Source organism: Dendrobates tinctorius, unplaced genomic scaffold (genome assembly GCF_039654945.1).
Source record: "Dendrobates tinctorius isolate UK_male_01 unplaced genomic scaffold, ASM3965494v1 ptg000005l, whole genome shotgun sequence".
NCBI lineage: Eukaryota > Metazoa > Chordata > Amphibia > Anura > Dendrobatidae > Dendrobates > Dendrobates tinctorius.
In genome coordinates, this window is record NW_027361673.1 from 30,881,695 (window position 1) to 30,903,971 (window position 22,277).

The 22,277-nt window shown below is 47.5% G+C and overlaps 1 long non-coding RNA gene across 1 annotated transcript in view; it reads right to left on the reverse strand.

Moving 5' to 3' along the window:
* LOC141083589 (uncharacterized) overlaps positions 1-16,014 on the reverse strand; it is a 45,424-nt gene extending 29,410 nt beyond the window's left edge. Inside the window, exon 1 of the long non-coding RNA XR_012230761.1 lies at positions 15,963-16,014. This is a non-coding gene — a long non-coding RNA (uncharacterized lncRNA). The remainder of the gene's footprint in view (positions 1-15,962) is intronic.
* Positions 16,015-22,277: the final 6,263 nt, after the last annotated feature.

Sequence of the window (22,277 nt, forward strand, 5' to 3'; positions counted from 1 at the left end):
TCCACTAGCCTTCCTCATTTTTGGTAGAAATGTAGACAAAATCCAACAAACTATATAGTAATGTAAAACAAGGTACAAGGTGTCTATAGGACAGGGGAGATTTAGAATTTCTGCAGACACTTGTGGACACTTGACACTTTTGGATTGTGTGAGGCCCACTGATATCTGAGCGCTATGTGACAGGCTCGATGGCACAGCTATGACCAAAGTGACTAGAGGATAAGGGAGATTTTGAATCTCTGCACACACTTTTGGACACTGGACACTTTTGGATTGTGTGAGGCCCACTGATATCTGAGCGCTATGTGACAGGCTCGATGGCACAGCTGTGACCAAAGTGACTAGAGGATAAGGGAGATTTTGAATCTCTGTACACACTTTTAGACACTGGACACTTTTGGATTGTGTGAGGCCCAATGAATATCTGAGCGCTATGTGACAGGCTCGATGGCACAGCTGTGACCAAAGTGACTAGAGGATAAGGGAGATTTTGAATCTCTGCACACACTTTTGGACACTGGACACTTTTGGATTGTGTGAGGCCCACTGATATCTGAGCGCTATGTCACAGGATCGATGGCACAGCTGTGACCAAAGTGACTAGAGGATAAGGGAGATTTTGAATCTCTGCACACACTTTTAGACACTGGACACTTTTGGATTGTGTGAGGCCCAATGAATATCTGAGCGCTATGTGACAGGTTCGATGGCACAGCTGTGACCAAAGTGACTAGAGGATAAGGGAGATTTTGAATCTCTGCACACACTTTTGGACACTGGACACTTTTGGATTGTGTGAGGCCCAATGAATATCTGAGCGCTATGTGACAGGCTCGATGGCACAGCTGCTGTGACCAAAGTGACTAGAGGATAAGGGAGATTTTGAATCTCTGCACACACTTTTGGACACTGGACACTTTTGGATTGTGTGAGGCCCACTGATATCTGAGCGCTATGTGACAGGCTCGATGGCACAGCTGCTGTGACCAAAGTGACTAGAGGATAAGGGAGATTTTAAATCTCTGCACACACTTTTGGACACTGGACACTTTTGGATTGTGTGAGGCCCAATGAATATCTGAGCGCTATGTGACAGGCTCGATGGCACAGCTGCTGTGACCAAAGTGACTAGAGGATAAGGGAGATTTTGAATCTCTGCACACACTTTTGGACACTGGACACTTTTGGATTGTGTGAGGCCCAATGAATATCTGAGCGCTATGTGACAGGCTTGATGGCACAGCTGTGACCAAAGTGACTAGAGGATAAGGGAGATTTTGAATCTCTGCACACACTTTTGGACACAGGACACTTTTGGATTGTGTGAGGCCCAATGAATATCTGAGCGCTATGTGCAGGCTCGATGGCACAGCTGTGACAAAAGTGACTAGAGGATAAGGGAGATTGGATTGCTTTTAAAAAAGCAGTTTGCAGAGCAGTGGGTAAACAGCAATGCCAGCCTGTCAGGAAGCCTTAAAAGGCAGCCCAACAACCAACACCACTGATACACCACAATATAGCCTCCCCTTGCACTGCACACACAGTGACTGGTGTGTTGTGCAAGCCAAATTGCTAGCAGCAGAAGCAGTTTTTTTTTCTTCTCAGCAGGACAAAAAAAAAAAATTGGGATTGCTTTTAAAAAAGCAGTTTGCGGAGCAGTGGGTAAACAGCAATGCAGGAATGTCAGAAAGCCTTAGAAGGCAGCCCAACAACCAACACCACTGATACACCACTATATAGCCTCCCCTTGCACTGCACACACAGTGACTGGTGTGTTGTGCAGGCCAAATCGCTAGCAGCAGAAGCAGTTTTTTTGTCTTCTTCCCTGCCTAACGCTCTCCCTACAGAATCAGCAGCAACCTCTCCCTATACTGAGATCGGCAGAAGTAAGATGGCGGTCGGCGTGCACGCCCTTTTATACCCCCTGTGACGCCCACCAAAGCAAGCCAATCACTTGCATGCCCTTCTGAAAGATGGTGGTGACCCCTGCCTATGTCATCACGTTGCCCACAGTGTCCGTGGATCCTGATTGGCTGAAAAAGAGCGCAAAACAAACTTTTGAAACGCGACTTTGGCGCGTAAGTCGCCGACCTCGTGGCCGACCTCATCCTAGGGTCGGGTTTCGTTTCATGAAACCCGACTTTGATAAAAGTCGGCGACTTTTGAAATTTTTCGACCCGTTTCGCTCAACTCTACTCCTGAATAGTCAAACGAATCCATCTGGCTATGGTCGATTTTGAGGCAGCAAGTACCTTCTTGCGCCCTTCGGGGAGCACAAACAGCATGTCCGACTGCCGAAAGGGTGCTGTCCTCGACACGTACCTACGGAGGGCTCTTACCAGGTCTAATGTGTGAAGAGCCTTTTCCACAAGGTGCACCGGTGCTGGACAAAAAGAAGGCAAAACAACATCTTCATTATTGTGAAAAGAGGACATGACCTTCGGCAGAAAAGGAGGGGCTGGTCTGAGCACCACCTTATCCCTATGGAAAGTGAGGAACGGAGCTCGGCAGGATAGGGCCGCCAGCTCTGAAACCCGCCTGATAGAAGTGATGGCCACTAGGAACACCACTTTCCAGGAAAGGTACCTCAAAGAGACATCCTGAAGTGGTTCAAATGGAGCTTCCTGCAGAACACTTAGGACCAGGTTAAGGTCCCAGGCGTCCATAGGCGCCTTATAGGGAGGTACCAAATGGGAGACTCCCTGGATAAAAGTCTTCACCTGCAAATTGGTAGCAATTCTGCGCTGGAACAGTACGGATAAGGCTGATATTTGTCTCCTGAGGGAACTTGGGGCCAAGCCCGAGTCTAGGCCCAACTGGAGAAAGGCCAAGATGTTAGGAATCGAGAATCTTAGTGGAGAAACACTCCGGCCTCGGCACCAAGCAAAGAACACCTTCCAAGTGTGGTGGTAAATTCGTGCTGAAGCAGGCTTCTGGGCGCTAAGCATTGTAGCGACCACCTTGCTCCCAAACCCTATCTGGGTTAGAATCCAAGATTCAACGGCCATGCCGTCAAACAGAGGGCCCCTGAGTTCAGGTGGCAAATCGGCCCTTGAGAAAGCAGATCTGGGCGCTCTGGCAGCCGCCAAGGAACGTCAGCGAGTAGCTGCATTAGATCTGCATACCACGCTCGACGGGGCCAGTCCGGGGCCAGCAGAATCGCCGGAACCCCTTCCGTCTTGATCCTCTTGATGACTCTCGGGAGTAGTGGCAGCGGGGGAAATAGATATGAGAGGCGGAACTGGTTCCATGGCAGAACCAACGCATCCACAGCAATTGCTTGCGAGTCCCTGGCCCGAGCGACATATGTGGGCACCTTGGCGTTCACTCTGGACACCATCAGGTCCACATCCGGAGTTCCCCACAGCTGACAAATCTACTGGAAGACCTCGGGATGTAGTGACCACTCTCCAGATGCAAGACCCTGCCGGCTGAGAAAGTCTGCCACCCAGTTTTCCACGCCCGGGATGAGGACTGCCGAAATCACCGAGTGGTTTGCCTCGGCCCACTGAAGAACGTGCCCCACCTCGCGCACAGTTGCTCTGCTGCGGGTGTCCCCCCTTGGTGATTTATGTAAGCCACCGCCGTGGCGTTGTCCAATTGGATCCAGACCGGGTGGCCTGCTAAGAAGTGATGAAACTGCTGCAGAGCCTGCTGAATCGGGAGGCATGCCTCCTGTGGTGACCACCGTCCCTGGGTCGTGTGGTGGCGAAACACCGCTCCCCAGCCAAGGAGACTGGCATCGGTTGTTATCACCAACCAATGGTCTGGGGGGAAGTATTTCCCCTGGGTCAGAGAGTAACTGGTTATCCACCAACCGAGCGACTGCCTGACTTGAGAGGACAGTCGGCATCGCCGATCGAACATGAAAGGATTTTTGTCCCAGGCTGACAAGAGAGCATGCTGCAGGGGGCGAAAAAGGAACTGAGCGAACGGTATCGCTTCCATCGCTGCCACCATTCTTCCTAGAATCCTCATCCTGAAACGAATGGTATGAGGGACTGGTTGGCGAAGAGTCCGAACTCCCTGCTGGAGCGCTAGGGCTTTTTCCTGAGGGAGAATTACCAACCCTCGGCAAGTGTCGAAGATCATTCCTAAGAAGGAAATCCTCTGAGCTGGCACAAGGGATGACTTCTTCGCATTGACCAACCACCCTAAGCGGGCAAGAGTAGCTAGCGTGATGGTGACATTTTCCTTACATGTCCGTATTGAAGGGCCCTTGACCAATAGGTCGTCCAAGTAAAGCAAGACGACTATGCCTCGAGAATGCAGAATGGCCATGACAACTGCCATAACCTTTGTGAACACTCTGGGAGCTGTGGCTAGCCCGAAGGGTAGCGCTATGAACTGAAAATGTCGACCATTGATGGCGAAGTGTAGGAACCTCTGATGAAGAGGAAAAATGGGAATATGCAGATATGCGTCCTGGATGTTGATCGAGGCCAAGTATTCTCCCTGCTCCATGGTCGATATGACTGAACGAAGAGGCTCCATCCGGAAATGCCTGATCCTGATGAATTTGTTCAGAAGCTTCAAGTTCAAAACAGGTCTGACAGACCCATCCTTTTTGGGAACCGCAAACAGGTTGGAATAGAGGCCCTGAGCGCTTTCATGTTCTGGTACAGGAACAATGACCCCATTGTGCTGGAGCGATTCAATGGCTCCTAATAGAGCCCTTGCCTGGGCATCCACCCTGGGAAGACGAGAACGAAAAAACTGTCTTGGAGGGTACCTGACAAATTCTATTTTGTAACCTGAGGTCACCAACTCCTTTACCCATGTGTCGCTTGCGACACTAAACCAGACGTGGTGAAACCAGAGTAGGCGGCTGCCCACCCTGCTGGTGTCGTCTGGTAAACGCATCGAGTCATTTGGCTGATGATCTTTGGGATCTGGATCCCCTCGATCTGGGCTGTTGAGAACGCATTCTCCCCAATGGGTTGGCTCTATGAGACCTGCCGCTCCCTATCCTGGTTGGGGCGGCCTGAAGCGGCGGAGTTGGCCGCTGTGGTCCACCCGGGGTTGCGAAAGGCCCGAAAACATGCCTGAAACGGGTGACGAAAAAACGGCTTGACCTTTTGTTGAGGGAGAAACCCGCTCTTTTCTCCTGTGGAGTCAGAGATGAGTTGATCCAACTTCTCTTTGAAAAGACGGCCGCACTGATAAGGCAGAAAAGTCAAGGACTTCTTGGAAGTAGAATCAGCCCGCCATGTCCTTAACCATAGAGCTCTTCTGATAGAAATTGCGTTAGCGGCAGCAAGTGCTGAGCAATTGCCCACATCCAAAGATGCATTGATTACGTAGTCTCCGGCCATCGCCATCTGACTCGCGATCTCCGATATCTCTGCAGGTAGATCTTGCTCCTGCGCGACCTTGTTTAACGATTCTGACCATGACATCATAGCCTTGGCTACCCAAGTTGCTGCGAACGAGGGAGCGAGTGAGTTCTGACCCTGACGCTTCATATACTGAGCGAGCTAAGCTCTCTATGAGGCGATCCGTGGGATCCTTAATGTCACGCTCACCGGTATAGTTGTCAGGAGTGGCGTGACAGGCAAGCGTCAGCGGTCCCAGTACAGATGAAGAGACCCAGGAGGCAGGTTCCTCTCGGTGGCCGGGCAGGAGTGCAGTGCATGAAGTCAGAAAGCCGGTCCTAGGACCTGCGGGGGGGAGGAGCGACGGAGAGCGCTCAGTGCCCACAGGACCTTCCACCATGTGACCGCGCGTCAGAGGAGAGGGCAGAGCTTACCCCTGGGACGCAGCAGTGACAGGCAAGGGACACAGTTACACCGGGGTTTGAACAGAAGCAGTAGTCAGCCAAAACAGGGGGTCATACACAGGAGAAGTCAGGAGAAGCGGAGGGTCAAACACGGGTCGAGCAGTACAGTACCAAATCAGAAACCAGGAGACGTAAACCAAGTCCAGAACAGATCATATACCAACAAACGTATGAGAACAGGTGAGAGGCACTAGCGATGCAGGGTTGGGCACACTCAAGATAGGAGTATAAACGACAGGGAGGGGTGCTCACCTGAAGATATAAAAACCCTCCCTGGCCCCAAAGAGAGGCTCTCCCTATTAACCCCTGCACCACCTGTCCAGGATCCTGAATAAACCATGACTGTACCCCTCCTTCAACGGGGGACCTCCGGACCCCCAGGTCTCCCCGGGTACTGCGCATGATATGCCCTGACCAGACGATCTGCGTGCACTGACCTGGCCGGTACCCATCATCGATCGTCCGGACCATATCCCTTCCAATGGACGAGATACTGTAGAGAACCGCGAACCCATCGAGACTGCACGATGTTTTGTCCCTCGAATTCCATATGACCGTCCACCGATACCGGGAGCGGTAAAGGTGTGGGTTCCTCCCGCACCGAACCTACAGGTTTGAGTAAGGATCTATGAAAAACGTTATGCAATTTCAAAGATGATGGGAGGAGCAAGCGATAAGCCACGGGGTTAATCACTTCCATTATCACATAGGGCCCAATAAATTTGGGGCCCAACTTCGCGGAAGGCAGTTTTAACATTATGTTTCGTGTCGAGAGCCATACCTTATCCCCACAGCATAGGGCTGACCCGGATCCCTTTTATTATCAGCGAAGTGTTTGTACTTTTCCTGCGCCTTCCCAATACTTGCTCGAACCTTTGCCCACAGATCACTAATCTGTCTGACCGAATCTTCGACCCCCGGACAGTTTGAATCCAAACGTAAAAACTCACCAAAATGAGGATTTAATCCCAGATTAATGAAAAAAGGTGATCTACCAGTGGATTGATTAATCCGGTTATTAAAAGTGAACTCCGCCAAGGGCAATGCGTCACACCAGTCATCTTGCAATGTTGAAGTCAAACACCGGAGGATTTGTTCCAATGACTGATTGGTGCGCTCCGTTTGTCCATTGCTCTCCGGGTGGTAGGCTGAGGAGAAAGACAGAGAAATCCCCAACTTCCTACAAAAAGCTTGCCAAAATTTTGTTATAAATTGTGTCCCCCTATCGGATACAATATTAGTCGGTACCCCATGGAGACAAATTATTTGGGAAAGAAAATGCTTTGAAAGAGCCTCGGCTGAGGGTAATTTGGCCATGAGTACGAAATGTGCCATCTTTGAAAATCTATCCACGACTACCCAGACCACCGTGTTACCCAAGGATGGAGGTAGATTGGTGATGAAGTCCATGGACAGATGAGTCCATGGTCTTCTCGGAATTGGCAAGGGTACCATTTCCCCGGCCAGCGAGAAATGAGAGCTCTTTGAACGGGCGCAAACCCCATAGGCTGTGACATGCTCCTTAATTTCTGCAGACATTGATGGCTATAAAAACACTCTTTTTACTGCCTCACATGTGGCCGCAATACCTGGGTGAGCACCCAACTAGTCATGAATCTCCCGTAAAAGCTCGGAATGCAAATGCTGTGGTACAAACAATCTATGAGGAGGCTTGGCCCTTGGAACTAAAGATTGAGCCCCCACAATCTCCAGCTCCAATTCTGATGAAAGTTCAGCTATAACCACCCCGGGTTGAAGAATGGATGACGGTGGCTCGGGGGCAGACAATGTTTCAAAACTTCATGACAACGCATCCGCCTTCATGTTCTTAGATCCAGGCCAGAAAGTGATAGAGAACTGAAACCGAGAAAAAAAAAGTGACCACCGGGCCAGTCTGGGAGTCAATCTTTTCGCTGTTTTAATGTACTCCAGATTTTTGTGGTCAGTGATGACCGTAATTGGATGCTCTGCCCCTCCAAAAAATGTCTCCATTCTTCAAACGCCAACTTTATTGCCAGGAGCTCCCTATTCCCCACATCGTAATTTCTCTCCGCCGGAGAGAATTTTTTGAAGAAAAATGCACAGGGTCTGAGATTAGACAGAGTAGCTGGCCCTTGAGACAAAACAGCCCCTACCCCCACCTCAGAAGCTTCGACCTCCACAACAAATGGCAGGGATGGATCAGGCTGTACCAGTATCAGAGCAGACATAAAACAATTCTTCAGAATCAAAAAAGATTGTTTGACCAGGAGAGACCAATTTTTGATATCGGCCCCTTTACATGTGAGATCGGTGAGGGGTTTCACTATCGGTGAAAAGCCCTTAATAAATCTCCGATAATAATTTGCGAATCCCAAAATGCGCTGAAGACCCTTTAGGTCCTGGGGTTGAACTCACTCTGCAATGGCCTGCACTTTTTTGGGATCCATCCGAAACCCCTGTGGAGAAATTATAAGCCCTAAAAAGGTCAGCTCCTGGACAAAAAATGTACACTTTTCCAATTTGACAAACAATTGATTCTCCCTGAGTCTCTTACATGTGATAAATGAGAGTGCTCGTCAGTTGAATAAATCAAAATATCGTCTAAATAAATGACTGACAACAAAGTGGCCAATTAGGTCCGCAAATATTACATTGATGAAGTTTTGAAAAACTGCTGGAGCATTAGCGAGACCAAATGGCATCACAAGGTTCTCAAATAACCCCTCAGTGGTGAGAAAAGCAGTTTTCCATTCATCCCCCTCTTTTATTCTTATCAAATTATAAGCCCCCCTAAGATCTAATTTGGAGAACCATTTTGCCCCCGAAAGTTGGTTGCACAGATCTGGGGTAAGGGGTATGCATTCTTGATGGTAATTTTATTGAGCTCCCGAAAGTCGAGGCAGGGACGCAGGCCACCATCTTTCTTTTTGACAAAAAAGAACCCCGCTGCTATCGGGGAAACCAAAGGTCTGATATGCCCTTTACGGAGACTTTCCATTATATATTCTTTCCTTGCCAAACGCTCCGGTCCAGACAAATTAAACAACCGGGCTTTGGGTAATTTGGCCCCTGGAATCAGGTCGATGGTGCAGTCGTATGGCCTGTGTGGGGGTAATGCCTCAACCTCGCTTTCGGAGAACACGTCCTCAAAGTCCTTAAGGTATTCCGGAATACCCTCCAGACAAACAGAAGACTCAAAGACAGGTTTTGCAGGGGAAACACAACACACAGCTTTATAGGAACAGTCAATACATTTCGGGCCCCATTTAACAATCACTCTTCTCTCCCAATCAATAACCGGGTTGTGCCATTGAAGCCACGGCATGCCCAATACCAGCCCTTCGGGCAAATTGTCCAAAAAAAAACATCTCATCTCCTCAACATGGGAGGACCCAACCTGTAAAACAAAATTATTGGTAACTCAACGAATACCCGAACGGGAGAGAGGGGAAGAGTCAATGGCCACGATTTTCAGTGGGGTCTCCATCCTGACTGTCCCTATCTTGACCCTGGAGATGGTGCTGGAACTGACCAAGTTCACGGATGAACTGCAGTCCACCAAGGCTGTAGAAATAAAACAAGTATTGTCTACCACCAGCTCGACATTAAGCAAAAATTTAGGGCATGAGGAAAAAAGTAACTGAGGGTCTGGGCAGCCTCCTCGATCACTACCCAGACCTAGTAGTTTCCCGACAGCTTGGCAGATGCCGGACAAGACGGGCAGTCTCTCCTCCAGTGTCCTGATTCCCCTCAGTAGAAACATAGTTGTTTATCACGCAGGCATCTCCTCTCCTTTTCTCTGATTGAGGTGGTGCCAATTTCCATGGGTATAGAACTGGCCTCCACCTCCTTGCTTCCAGAGAACAGAGATGTTTCGGAGTGCATCACTCCTCTGGATCTCAGCCAGCGATCCATCTGCACCGCCTGGGTCATGGCTTCGTCCAGGGTATCGGGGGGCAGGTGCAGGGCCAGGGCGTCCTGAAGGCGTTCCGACAGGCCTCTACGAAACAGTCCTCGGAGTGCAGCATCATCCCAAGTGACTTCGGCTGACCACCGCCGAAACTCTGAGCAAAACCACTCCGCAGAGTGCCGACCCTGACATGCACTCATCACCATGTCCTCCGCCAGGCGTACTCTGTCAGGCTCATCATAAATATGGCCCAAGGCCTCAAAGAACGCATCTACAGTCATACGTTCGGGTGCAGAATGTGCTAACGAAAATGCCCAGGCTTGTGGGGCACCCCGCAGCAGAGAAATAACTACCCCCACACTTTGAAATTCTCCCCCAGACGAACGGGGCCTCAAGGAGAAGAATAATTTGCATCCCTCCCGAAAAGCCCTGAAAGCCTTTTTGTCTCCGGAAAAGAAATCGGGTAATTTAACCGGAGATTCTAGAGACGTAATGGATACATCCCTACTCTCGGGAGCCATAGCCACTTGCACAGTATTGACCAGCTGTTGCTGGGTGTGGGCCAGACTGCGTTGTTCCACGTTCATTTTTTGGAACATTTGTGAGAGCTGCTTAACTTGCTCAGATAGTGCCTGCATAAGATCCATGATAGTAGCAGAAAACCCCCCCACACACACTCGTCTGGTCAGAGGGAAACAAGAGGAGAGAAGGAAAAGAACGGTATGATCGTTTATAATGTCACGCTCACTGGTATAGTTGTCAGGAGTGGCGTAACAGGCAAGCGTCAGTACAGATGAAGAGACCGAGGAGGCAGGTTCCTCTCGGTGGCCGGGCAGGAGCACAGCGTCTGAAGTCAGAAAGCCGGTCCTAGGACCTGCGGGGGGGAGGAGCGACGGAGAGCGCTCAGTGCCCACAGGACCTTCCACCATGTGACCGCGCGTCAGAGGAGAGGGTGGAGCTTACCCCCAGGACGCAGCAGTGACAGGCAAGGGACACAGTTACACCGGGGTTTGAACAGAGGCAGTAGTCAGCCAAAACAGGTAGTCATACACAGATTGAGCCACGCAGTACCGAATCAGAATATCAGAGAATAGTCGGGTGAAGCAGGGGGTCAGACACGGGTCGGGCAACGCAGTACAGTATCAGAACGTCAGAGAGTAGTCAGGAGAAGCGGAGGGTCAAACACGGGTCGAGCAGTACAGTACCAAATCAGAAACCAGGAGACGTAAACCAAGTCCAGAACAGATCATATACCAACAAACATACGAGAACATGCGAGAGGCACTAGCGATGCAGGGTCGGGCACACTCAAGATAGGAGTATAAACGACAGGGAGGGGTGCTCACCTGAAGCTATAAAAACCCTCCCTGGCCCCAAAGAGAGGCTTACCCTATTAACCCCTGCACCACCTGTCCAGGATCCTGAATAAACCATGACACTTAAAAGAGGAAACACTAGGTACGCATAGCAGGGTTTTAGCGGCTAGGCGCGAAACCGGTGGATCCACCATCGGAGATTCCGTCCAATTTTTACGGAGGTCAGGGGCAAATGGATACCTTGTTTCGAGTGCCTTTTGGTCCGAGAAACGCCTGTCTGGCCGTTCTCTGTGTCGCTGCACTATGTCCTCAAACTCGGGGTGAGAGGAAAAAATCCTGTGCGGCCGTTTTACTCGCTTAAATGCCACCTTATGCCCCGTAGCTGCTGCGGGATCTTCCTCAATCCCCAAGGTCTGATTGATGGCTTCTATGAGGCTGTCCACTGTTTCACTTGACCCTGGAGTGTCCAGGTCAAGGGGCTCGTCTGAGTCGAAATCTGAGGTCTGCTCGCTATCAACCACTGGTGACAGGGAGCGAGAAGCAGAACTTACGGATGCCAGGGCACCGGATGGACTGGGTGACACCGCGTGGATTCCTTTCCCCCGGGTCTGCCTGAAATGAGAGCGGCCCCTGCAGGCCGGAGGCTCGTGTGAGGTGGAGGTTCCCTCTAAGGTCGGCGAGCCATTGTCCCTGCCCCTATCTGGGGCCTGAAGGGACTCGATTGCCCTCATAAGTGACGCCATGGACTGTGAGAGTGATAGGGCCCACTCAGGGTGGTTCGGCACATTGGTCGTGGTCACAGGGGAGGGCTCCTGAGTGCGTTCGGACTCGCAGGCTTCGCATAATCACTTGCTCTGCGCCCACAGAAACGCAGCCTGACAAGAGATGAATGCAACGTAAAAAAAAAGTGTGCGTCCTTGTTTTTTCGGACATGCTGTATCTGTCCGCTGCTGGGGAGGGGGGAAGGAGGTAGCACCTCGTTTTTCCTGTAGCGTGGCCTCTCGGGCAGCACTTACCCCAGGCCCGCGCCCCCACTCCTGGACACCTCCACATCCAGAATCACGCGCCACCAGCTATGGGGCGGGCTGCCAGCATATGAACCGCTCCAGGCGTGGTACTTCCGGCTAAGCGGCCTAGCCACGCTCCGAAGCTGGGGGCTAAATTTATTCGCCGCCGCCCAGTGCGAGGCGGGCCGCCGGAAGTGACGCGCGGCCCGGAGGTGGAACTTCCGGCCGCGGCCTAGCTCCGGATAAGCCGTGGCCTCAATTCTATCCCCTGCCCGACGGGGGGGGGGGGGCGCGGACTTCCATGGCGCCGAAAAATGGCGCTGTTTACTGGCATGGGCTGCTGCTGCTGCCACGCCGCCTGACAATGCCGCCACGCTCAGCCCTGAATGGCCAGTGGCCTCCCAGCTAAGGGCTCCAGCCCCAATCTTCGCAGGAGCCCTCCCAGGCCCTCTCCTCACCGACGATCCTCTTCAGCTTCCTGAGCTCAGGTATGTGAGGGGGCCTCGAAAAAATAGGACGGTGCAGGCACCCTAGCTCCGTCTAACCCCTTCAGGGGTGTGGAGAGGGACTGTCCGCCACCTTGCAGCACTGCAGTCTCAGCATTGGTGGAGCAGTGGGGGCTGCACGGACTAGTCTTGTGCCTCTGTACAGCCCATGGTTTCAATATCTAAGGGTGGTCAGGGCTAAGTCCGGCATTATGTCCCACGACGCGGGAGAGGATACGTGGAGGTGACACTCGCACGTGCTCGCCCATTGTTGGTTTGGGGAAATCAGATCCTTTCAATAGGATCCGTTGCCCCTGTCTAATCTGCATGGGAAAAAGAAAAAAGTCTGGAGAAAAAAAACAGACGTATGCCTCCATGGACACTAAGCAAAAAACTGAGTTCCGCCCGGAATGGGGGCAGGGGTGTATACGGCGGAGGAGGAGCTAACCTCTTTTTTTACTTAGTGTCAGCCTCCTAGCGGCAGAAGCATACACCCACAGTATCTGTGTCCCCCAATGAGGCGAAGGAGAAAGAGCAATTTACATTTTACTCAAAAATATACCTATAAAGAGAAAAATCAGACAAACTGAAAATTTTGCAGTGGTCTCTTAATTTTTGCCAGAGCTGTATAAAGCATGTACGTGAAAAACCAGTACTGGTATCAGTGTTTTTCATCAGTGTGGCGTCAGTGTTTTTCCAGTATGAATAAAGAAAGAATTAAATTACAAAGCTACTCCTATGCTTTGCAATATTAAACACGTACAGCATACGCATGATACACAGATGCCATCTGGGCGCTATATGTGTTTTTCACTGACCTATAGACTCATATTGGCCCTTGTGATCAATGGTGCCGGAAAAAAAGAGACGTGCATAGCAGCATTGGTTATTAAAGATACGTGTTGTATTTGTGAAAAAAAACAGATGCCACACATACTGAAAGCACAGACGTGTGAAGAAGGCCTTACAAAGACTTTTTAAAGGCTGGCTAACCCCTTGTATATTCTGTATCTATGCCTTGCTCTTGAGAGTTGAAGTACTGTATTGTGAAGGCTAACTGTCCATCTGACATAGAGGCAATATTTGGTATGGTGGTCTGATATGAACTAATGCCTCGATATCCCTTCAGCATAAAAACTATTGAACATCAAAGAGGGTGCTGAAAATAATGAAAACAGCCTGAGCATCTGTACCTACTTCATTAGAGCCTTGCCAATGCTTGATAAGAACTGCGGACTATCATGTTGTTCCAGACCAGACATTTTCAATATCTGTGCTTTCATTTTTCATCTCCTTTCAAGAGCCATAACTGGTTGATTTTTCCATAAACATAATCGTAAGAGGTCTTGTTTGGTCGATGAGGTGTAATTTTAAATGACACCAATCATTTTAGCATAAAATACAGTGGAAAAGATTCCAAGTGTATTGAAATAGAGTAGAAAACGCAATTCCGCCATTGTTTTTTGGGGGGTTTTGCTTACAGTGGTGTGGGGCAGTACAAGCTACCTGGCAATTCTGGCATTTTGATTTTTTCACTTTTCGGCTTTTACCATACAGGTTAATTAATTTTACATTTTCATAGATCACACTTTTATTAATGAAGCTATTTCAAAATTTTTTTTTTTAAAAAAAGTCTTTATTTTTAATGGGGGAAAGGGTGTGATTAAAATGTTATATTTTTTTATTTTACCTTATTTTATTGTCTCATTGGGAGACTTGAACCTGTGATCATCTGATCTTTTGTTCCATAGACTGCAATACAATACTACCGTGGTTGAGGATAAATGCACCAACCATGAAAAGCTGGAACGCTGATATTTCTTTTGTAAAGGATGTAGAAATATGATGTTCATAGACAGGTATTAGCTAACAATTATTGATCTGCGCTATATACACTTCACGACTGATGTGCCCCCTGACCAAGCTGGGTGAAACGTTGGTTGCGGCACAGGGACTCATACCTGGAGGGTAGCACATAACGTGAGAAGTTACTAATTTTCTATTTCTATCATCTCTCTGAGCGCCTTTTGAGACTGCATAGTATGTGACTGAATATTTAAGGTTACCTATAAGCCGAAATTACTTTTTACACCTAGAGATTTACCGTATGTTTTTTTTACACTGGTGTTGTGAATTGCACCAGGTAGAGTGACTATGCATGATGAATGTAGAGTTATATTACAGTGGTGGAGGGTAACTTTGAGGCTGTGTACCCACGTTACGTTTTTTAAGCTTTTCCGCCGCTGTGGAAACGCTTAAAAACGCATTCCCATGCAATTCTATGGGATTCCGCAGTTGTTGTGCCCGTGCTGCGGATTTTCCCGCTGCGGAATCGCATAGCGGTAAAATCCACAGCATGTCCATTATTTCTGCGGAATTGCGGCGATTCCGCCGCCATAGGATTGCATTGAAACGCTCACTTTATGCATGTGGCTATGCCCACCATGCGTAAAGTGAGCGCTTCATGTGCGGATGGTACCCAGGGTCTGGAAGAGAGGAGACTCTCCTCCATGCCCTGGGTACCATATTCCTGTAAAAAATAGAATTAAAATAAAAAATAGGGATATACTTACCCTCTGTCGGCCCCCGGAGTCCTTAGTGGTGCACGCGACGCTGCCAGCAACTTCCGCTCCCAGGGATGCATTGCGCGAATGACCTCCGATGACGTAGCGGTCTCGCGAGACTGCTACGTCATCAGAGTTCATTCGCGCAATGCACCCCTGGGGAAGGAAGTTGCCGCCAGCGCCAATGAGGACCGGGATCGCCGCTGAGGAGATCGGGAGCCGCCAGGAGGTGAGTATATCCCTATTTTTTTTAAATTATTTTTAACATTTTATCTTTTACTATTGATACTGCATAGGCAGCATCAATAGTAAAAAGTTGGTCACACTTGTCAAGCACTATGCTTGACAAGTGTGACCAACCTGTCAATCACTTTTCAATGCGATGCTTCAAATCGCTTGGAAAAGCGCAAGCATTCTGCAAGCTAAAAACGCATGCGTTTTCCCGCAGCGGGGAGTTGCGGAAATGATGCGGACAATTCCGCAGCATTTCTGCAACGTGGGCACATAGCCTAAGTCTCTGCTTTTTCTATGATTAGGAGTCCAATGGTTGATCCTACTCAGAGATTGAAATCTATTTCTGTATACAATCATATAAAGCTGGCTAATAATCACTAGCTCGGACCACCCACTGGACACCTAAGCATAGACACAGCAAAGATTTAAATACATGAAGAACATGTAATAATGAATCTATTAGGTTGCTTTTTTTCATGCCTAATACACAAGTAAATTCACTGCAAAAAATAATTATTTAAGTGGGTTGTCCACAAAACAGCAGCTCTTCTGTCTATGGGCAGTATCTGCCATTAAGGCTCGGTCTCATTCAGTTAAATGAGGGTGTACCATGTTATACGCGTAAATATGGCACTGCTGCTTCGCCTTTTTTTCTAATCCCATACAAACACTTTAATTATCTTACATGAAATCCAACTGATCCAGATATTCCTTGACCAGGTTCGCCTTCTTCACCCTGTTAACAAGAAAATGTTATATCTCATTATATATTGTGATCTAATTTTTTTTTCTTCAGGAAGCAAAAACATGCCAGATCCTTGTACAAATGACTTTTCTTCTGTAAGGGTACTGTTACACTTAGCGATGCACCAGCGATCCCGACAACGATATGGATCGCTGGTGCATCGCTAAGTGGTCGCTAGTGAGCTGCCACACAGGCAGATCTCACCAGCGACATAGCAGCGGTCGGGGGTCGCCACTTACCTGTCAGATGCGGCGATCCTGACGTCCTCCCGCCCGCGTCCACGTGTCGCTCGTCAGCGCCACAGGAAGCCCAGCAGGAAGCGCCCGACGAGAAATGGTCCAGGACGTTCTCGCGCGATCAGCGATGATCAGCGGGGGAGCCGGTCGGAGGTAAGTATCAGACATAGCGATATCGCTAGCAATATCACTGCTGCGTCACAAAATCAGTGACGTTACAGCGATATTGCTAGCGATATCGCTATGTGTAATGGGCCCTTAATGTTGCAGCAGAAGATTGTAATGGTTTAATGATAAGATTACCCCCAGCTGCATTGAGATCTCTCACAGAAGTGAATGGAGAGAGACCCTTTCCATGCAACAGTAGATGGGGTGAGTCGGGTGACTACCTTTCTAGACCTAGGTGTTGGTCCCTGTGGAGGGACTTGTGGTATTTATGACATATCCTGCCATGCTGAGAAGAGGTTACCCCCTTAATATTTATCAATTGATGAAAAAAGCGTATACAGTGGGGAAAAAAAGTATTTAGTCAGTCAGCAATAGTGCAAGTTCCACCACTTAAAAAGATGAGAGGTGTCTGTAATTTACATCATAGGTAGACCTCAACTATGGGAGACAAACTGAGAAAAAAAAATCCAGAAAATCAAATTGTCTGTTTTTTTTTTCATTTTATTTGCATATTATGGTGGAAAATAAGTATTTGGTCAGAAACAAAATTTCATCTCAATACTTTGTGATATATCCTTTGTTGGCAATGACAGAGGTCAAACGTTTTCTGTAAGTCTTCACAAGGTTGCCACACACTGTTGTTGGTATGTTGGCCCATTCCTCCATGCAGATCTCCTCTAGAGCAGTGATGTTTTTGGCTTTTCGCTTGGCAACACGGACTTTCAACTCCCTCCAAAGGTTTTCTATAGGGTTGAGATCTGGAGACTGGCTAGGCCACTCCAGGACCTTGAAATGCTTCTTACGAAGCCACTCCTTCGTTGCCCTGGCGGTGTGCTTTGGATCATTGTCATGTTGAAAGACCCAGCCACGTTTCATCTTCAATGCCCTTGCTGATGGAAGGAGGTTTGCACTCAAAATCTCACGATACATGGCCCCATTCATTCTTTCATGTACCCGGATCAGTTGTCCTGGCCCCTTTGCAGAGAAACAGCCCCAAAGCATGATGTTTCCACCACCATGCTTTACAGTAGGTATGGTGTTTGATGGATGCAACTCAGTATTTTTTTTCCTCCAAACACGACAAGTTGTGTTTCTACCAAACAGTTCCAGTTTGGTTTCATCAGACCATAGGACATTCTCCCAAAACTCCTCTGGATCATCCAAATGCTCTCTAGCAAACTTCAGACGGGCCCGGACATGTACAGGCTTAAGCAGTGGGACACGTCTGGCAGTGCAGGATCTGAGTCCATGGTGGCGTAGTGTGTTACTTATGGTAGGCCTTGTTACATTGGTCCCAGCTCTCTGCAGTTCATTCACTAGGTCCCCCCGCGTGGTTCTGGGATTTTTGCTCACCGTTCTTGTGATCATTCTGACCCCACGGGGTGGGATTTTGCGTGGAGCACCAGATCGAGGGAGATTATCAGTGGTCTTGTATGTCTTCCATTTTCTAATTATTGCTCCCACAGTTGATTTCTTCACTCCAAGCTGGTTGGCTATTGCAGATTCAGTCTTCCCAGCCTGGTGCAGGGCTACAATTTTGTTTCTGGTGTCCTTTGACAGCTCTTTGGTCTTCACCATAGTGGAGTTTGGAGTCAGACTGTTTGAGGGTGTGCACAGGTGTCTTTTTATACTGATAACAAGTTTAAACAGGTGCCATTACTACAGGTAATGAGTGGAGGAAAGAGGAGACTCTTAAAGAAGAAGTTACAGGTCTGTGAGAGCCAGAAATCTTGATTGCTTGTTTCTGACCAAATACTTATTTTCCACCATAATATGCAAATAAAATGAAAAAAAACCAGACAATGTGATTTTATGGATTTTTTTTTCTCAGTTTGTCTCCCATAGTTGAGGTCTACCTATGATGTAAATTACAGACGCCTCTCATCTTTTTAAGTGGTGGAACTTGCACTATTGCTGACTGACTAAATACTTTTTTTCCCCACTGTACATTAGGCCTGTTCCACACTTCAGTTTTTTTACGTCAGTCCAAATCCGCCAGAGTGTGAAAAAACGGATCCGTTTTCGTTTTGCCACAAACGGATGACACAGGATCCGTTTTTTGATGGATCCGTTTTAGCTGGTAGTTCATGAAATTTAAAATGACATGACTCTGGAAAAGGAAAGAGAGAGATAGAGATAGAATATTTTTTTCTGCCAGAACGGAATTTGGGGTTAAAATTCATGAAAGGAAATTCTTTTAGGCATGCTCAGTATAAAAAGGCGTATCCGTTGGCGGATTCCGTCAATTAACGGTTGCCAACGGATCCGCCGCTCATAGGTGTCCATTATAATGCATGGCGGACAGCGACGGATCCATTGCTATCCGCTTTTTCGATGTACACAAAAAACGTTTCATTGTCCGTCCACTCAAGACAGCGAACGCCAAAATTATGACGGATCCTTCAAAAAAATGGATGCAACAGATGACTATCCATCAAAATCCGCCGCAATGCAAGTCAATGGGAAAAAAAACGGCGGATCCGTTTTTTTTTGCAAAACGACGGATTTTGACTAACGTCAAAAAACTGAAGTGTGAAACAGGCCTTAGGCCGGAGTCATACTAAAGCAAGATATGGCCGAGTCTCGCAGGTTAAAACCAAGCTCTGGCACCGGCACTCCAGAGCGCAGCGTGCAGCTCCATGTATTGCTGTGCGGCTGCACGCTGCGCTCCGGAGTGCCGGCGCCAGAGCTTGGTTTTAACCTGCGAGACTCAGCCGTATCTCGCTGTGTGTGATCCCGCCCTTAGTCATACATCTGCTTCCCATCACATTCCAGCATTTTAATTCCTACATTTCCAATAAGACTTGTTCATGACTAGAAGAGTTTCTAATTCTGCAGTCCATTGGTAACAAAGTGTTGGTATTTAGTTAATAGAGCTTTGCTGTCATTGTGATGGATAACGTATGTTGAAGTCCTGAAAATGCAATGAAATCTAGATTATGATAAAACAGTTTTTAGGAGACTTTTTTTCTTTTCTTTGAGATCTTCCACCCCTCTGCAGATCCTGCTGGGTAATGCATCTTTATTATGTATTCACACATACAGTTTATACTTCCTATGTGTCTCAATGGTGAACTACTTGTCTCGAAACACTGTAGGCTAATTTAGCTATAGCAAGGAAGGTGTAAGGTGTAGGCCCCTTACCATTCCTTTCGCAATAGTACACTTTTTGTGTATTTGAGGAGCACTTATCAATTCTGTGATTTTTTTTTTTTTTTTGGTGGCCCGACAATTTGGCCCCAATTCAATTCATTAAAGTTCTATATCTAATATAAAACTAGCATGAAACACTTTGAAGAGTCGTAAAAGTTTTGCACAATGCAAAGTTGCCAAAAATGTTTGCAATTTTGACATTTTCATATTGCACTCTGGTGCGTTCCCAGTGTAACAAATGTTCTTTTCAGCATGCGCAAGAGACAAATGTACCCTCACCAAAACGCTGTAAAAAAAAAATGACCCAAAAACTAAACAATATACGCAGCAAAAAAAGCTTTTTGTAAGCAGTTTACACTGCGTGCAGAATTATTAGGCAAGTTGTATTTGAGAAGATTCTTTTTATTATTGAACAACAACTATGTTCTCAATCAACCCAAAAGACTCATAAATATCAAAGCTTAATATTTTTGGAAGTTGGAGTGGGGTTTTTTTTAGATTTGGCTATTTTAGGAGGATATCTGTTTGTGCAGGAAACTATTAATGTGCAGATTTATTAGGCAACTTAATAAAAACCAAATATATACCCATCTCACTTGTTTATTTTCACCAGGTAAACCAATAGAGCAACACAAAATTTAGAAATAAACATTTCTGACATTCAAAAACGAAAAAGAAAAATCAGTGCCCAATATAGCCACCTTTGTTTACAATGACACTCAAAAGCCTTCCATCCATAGATTCTGTCAGTTGCTTGATCTGTTTACGATCAACATTGCGTGCAGCAGCCACCACAGCCTCCCAGACACTGTAACGAGAGATGTACTGTTTTCCCTCCCTGTAGATCTCACATTTTATGAGGGACCACAGGTTCTCTATGGGGTTCAGATCAGGTGAACAAGGGGGCCATGTCATTATTTTTTCTTCTTTTAGACCTTTACTGGCCATCCATGCTGTAGAGTATTTGGATGTATGTGATTTAGCATTGTCCTGCATGAAAATCATGTTTTTCTTGAACGATACTGACTTCTTCCTGTACCACTGCTTGAAGAACGTGTCTTCCAGAAACTGGCAGTGGGTCTGGAAGTTGAGCTTCATTCCATCCTCAACCCAAAAAGGTCCCACAAGTTCATCTTTGATGATACCAGCCCATACCAGTACCCCACCTCCACCTTGCTGGCGTCTGAGTCGGAGTGGAGCTCTCTGCCCTGATCCAGCCTTGGGCCATCCATCTGACCAATTAAGAGTCACTCTCATTTCATCAGTACATAAAACCTTAGAAAAATCAGTCTTAAGATATTTCTTGGCCCAGTCTTGATGTTTTATCTTATGTTTCTTGTTCAAAGGTAGACATTTTTCATCCTTCCTTACCTTGGTCATGTCCCCGAGTATGGCACACCTTGTGCTTTTTGATACTCCAGTAACATTGCAGCTCTGAAATATGGCAAAACTGGTGGCAAATGGCATCTTTGCAGATTCACACTTGATTTTCCTCAATTCATGGGCAGTTATTTTGCGCCTTTTTTTTATCAACACGCTTCTTGCGACCCTGTTGGATATTTGCCATGAAATGCTTGATTGTTCAGTGATCACGCTTTAAAAGTTTGGCAATTTCAAGACTGCTGCATCCCTCTGCAAGACATCTCACAATTTTTGACTTTTCAGAGTCTGTCAAATCTCTCTTCTGACCCATTTTGCCAAAGGAAAGGAAGTTGCCTAAAAATTAAGTACACCTTATATAGGGTATTGATGTCATTAGACCACACCCCTCCTCATTACAGAGATGCAAAGCACCTGATTTACATAATTGGCAGTTGGCTTTCAAGCCTATACAGCTTGGAGTAGGACAACATGTATAAAAAGGATGATGTGATTAAAATACTCACTTGCCTAATAATTCTGCACACAGTGTAAATTCAGCTTAAACTAGGCTTTAAAAAAATGCAGCAAAAATTGCAACGTGTCAACATAGCCTAAGAGGGTAGGTGCACACAATCTTTTACACTGCAGTAGTTGGGGACATTTCACCTTCTCTCTACACCTCTCTCTTTTGTTTTTCTTTCTCTGCCTCGTTCTCTATCTCTCCCTCTCTTTCTGCCTCATTCTCTCTCCCTTTCTCAGTGTGTATATATGTATCTATTTATATAATTGCCTTGTAATGTTTTCATTTCCTTTTCTGTTCAGATGTCACCTGTCACGCCGTTCTGTTTGTATTTGCTTGTCGGCATGACAATGCATATTTTTTGCTTTAACCCCTTACTCCTTTCCCCCTAATTGAGCAGGGATACTGCTGGCTTTTACCTGTATGGAGCCTGCTCAGTTCCCTGCTCTGCTGCGTAGCTGCACATGTGTTGTTAGGTCTTTGCTCTGCTGCTTGACCATCCGCATGTGCGGTCCCTGGTTGCCGCTGTGGAAGCTGTCCACGGGTTGCGAGGTCATTTGCAGCTGGTGCATGACTTTCCACGTGTGTCTTGGCTGGCAGCCATTGCCAGGTGCTCTAGGCTGCAGTTCCTGCACTGACTGTGCTGTAAGGGTTTGTGTGCTTAGGGCGTGCGCAGCCACACCTTCCCTGCTTTTATCAGGGTTAGTGTGTGTACTTGAAATGCTGTCCCCAGCCAATTGCTGAGGGTCAGCTCCTTTATAAACTTACCCTGCCCTATGGGCGGGGCCAGAGCAACTCACAAAGCTCCTGGACTTT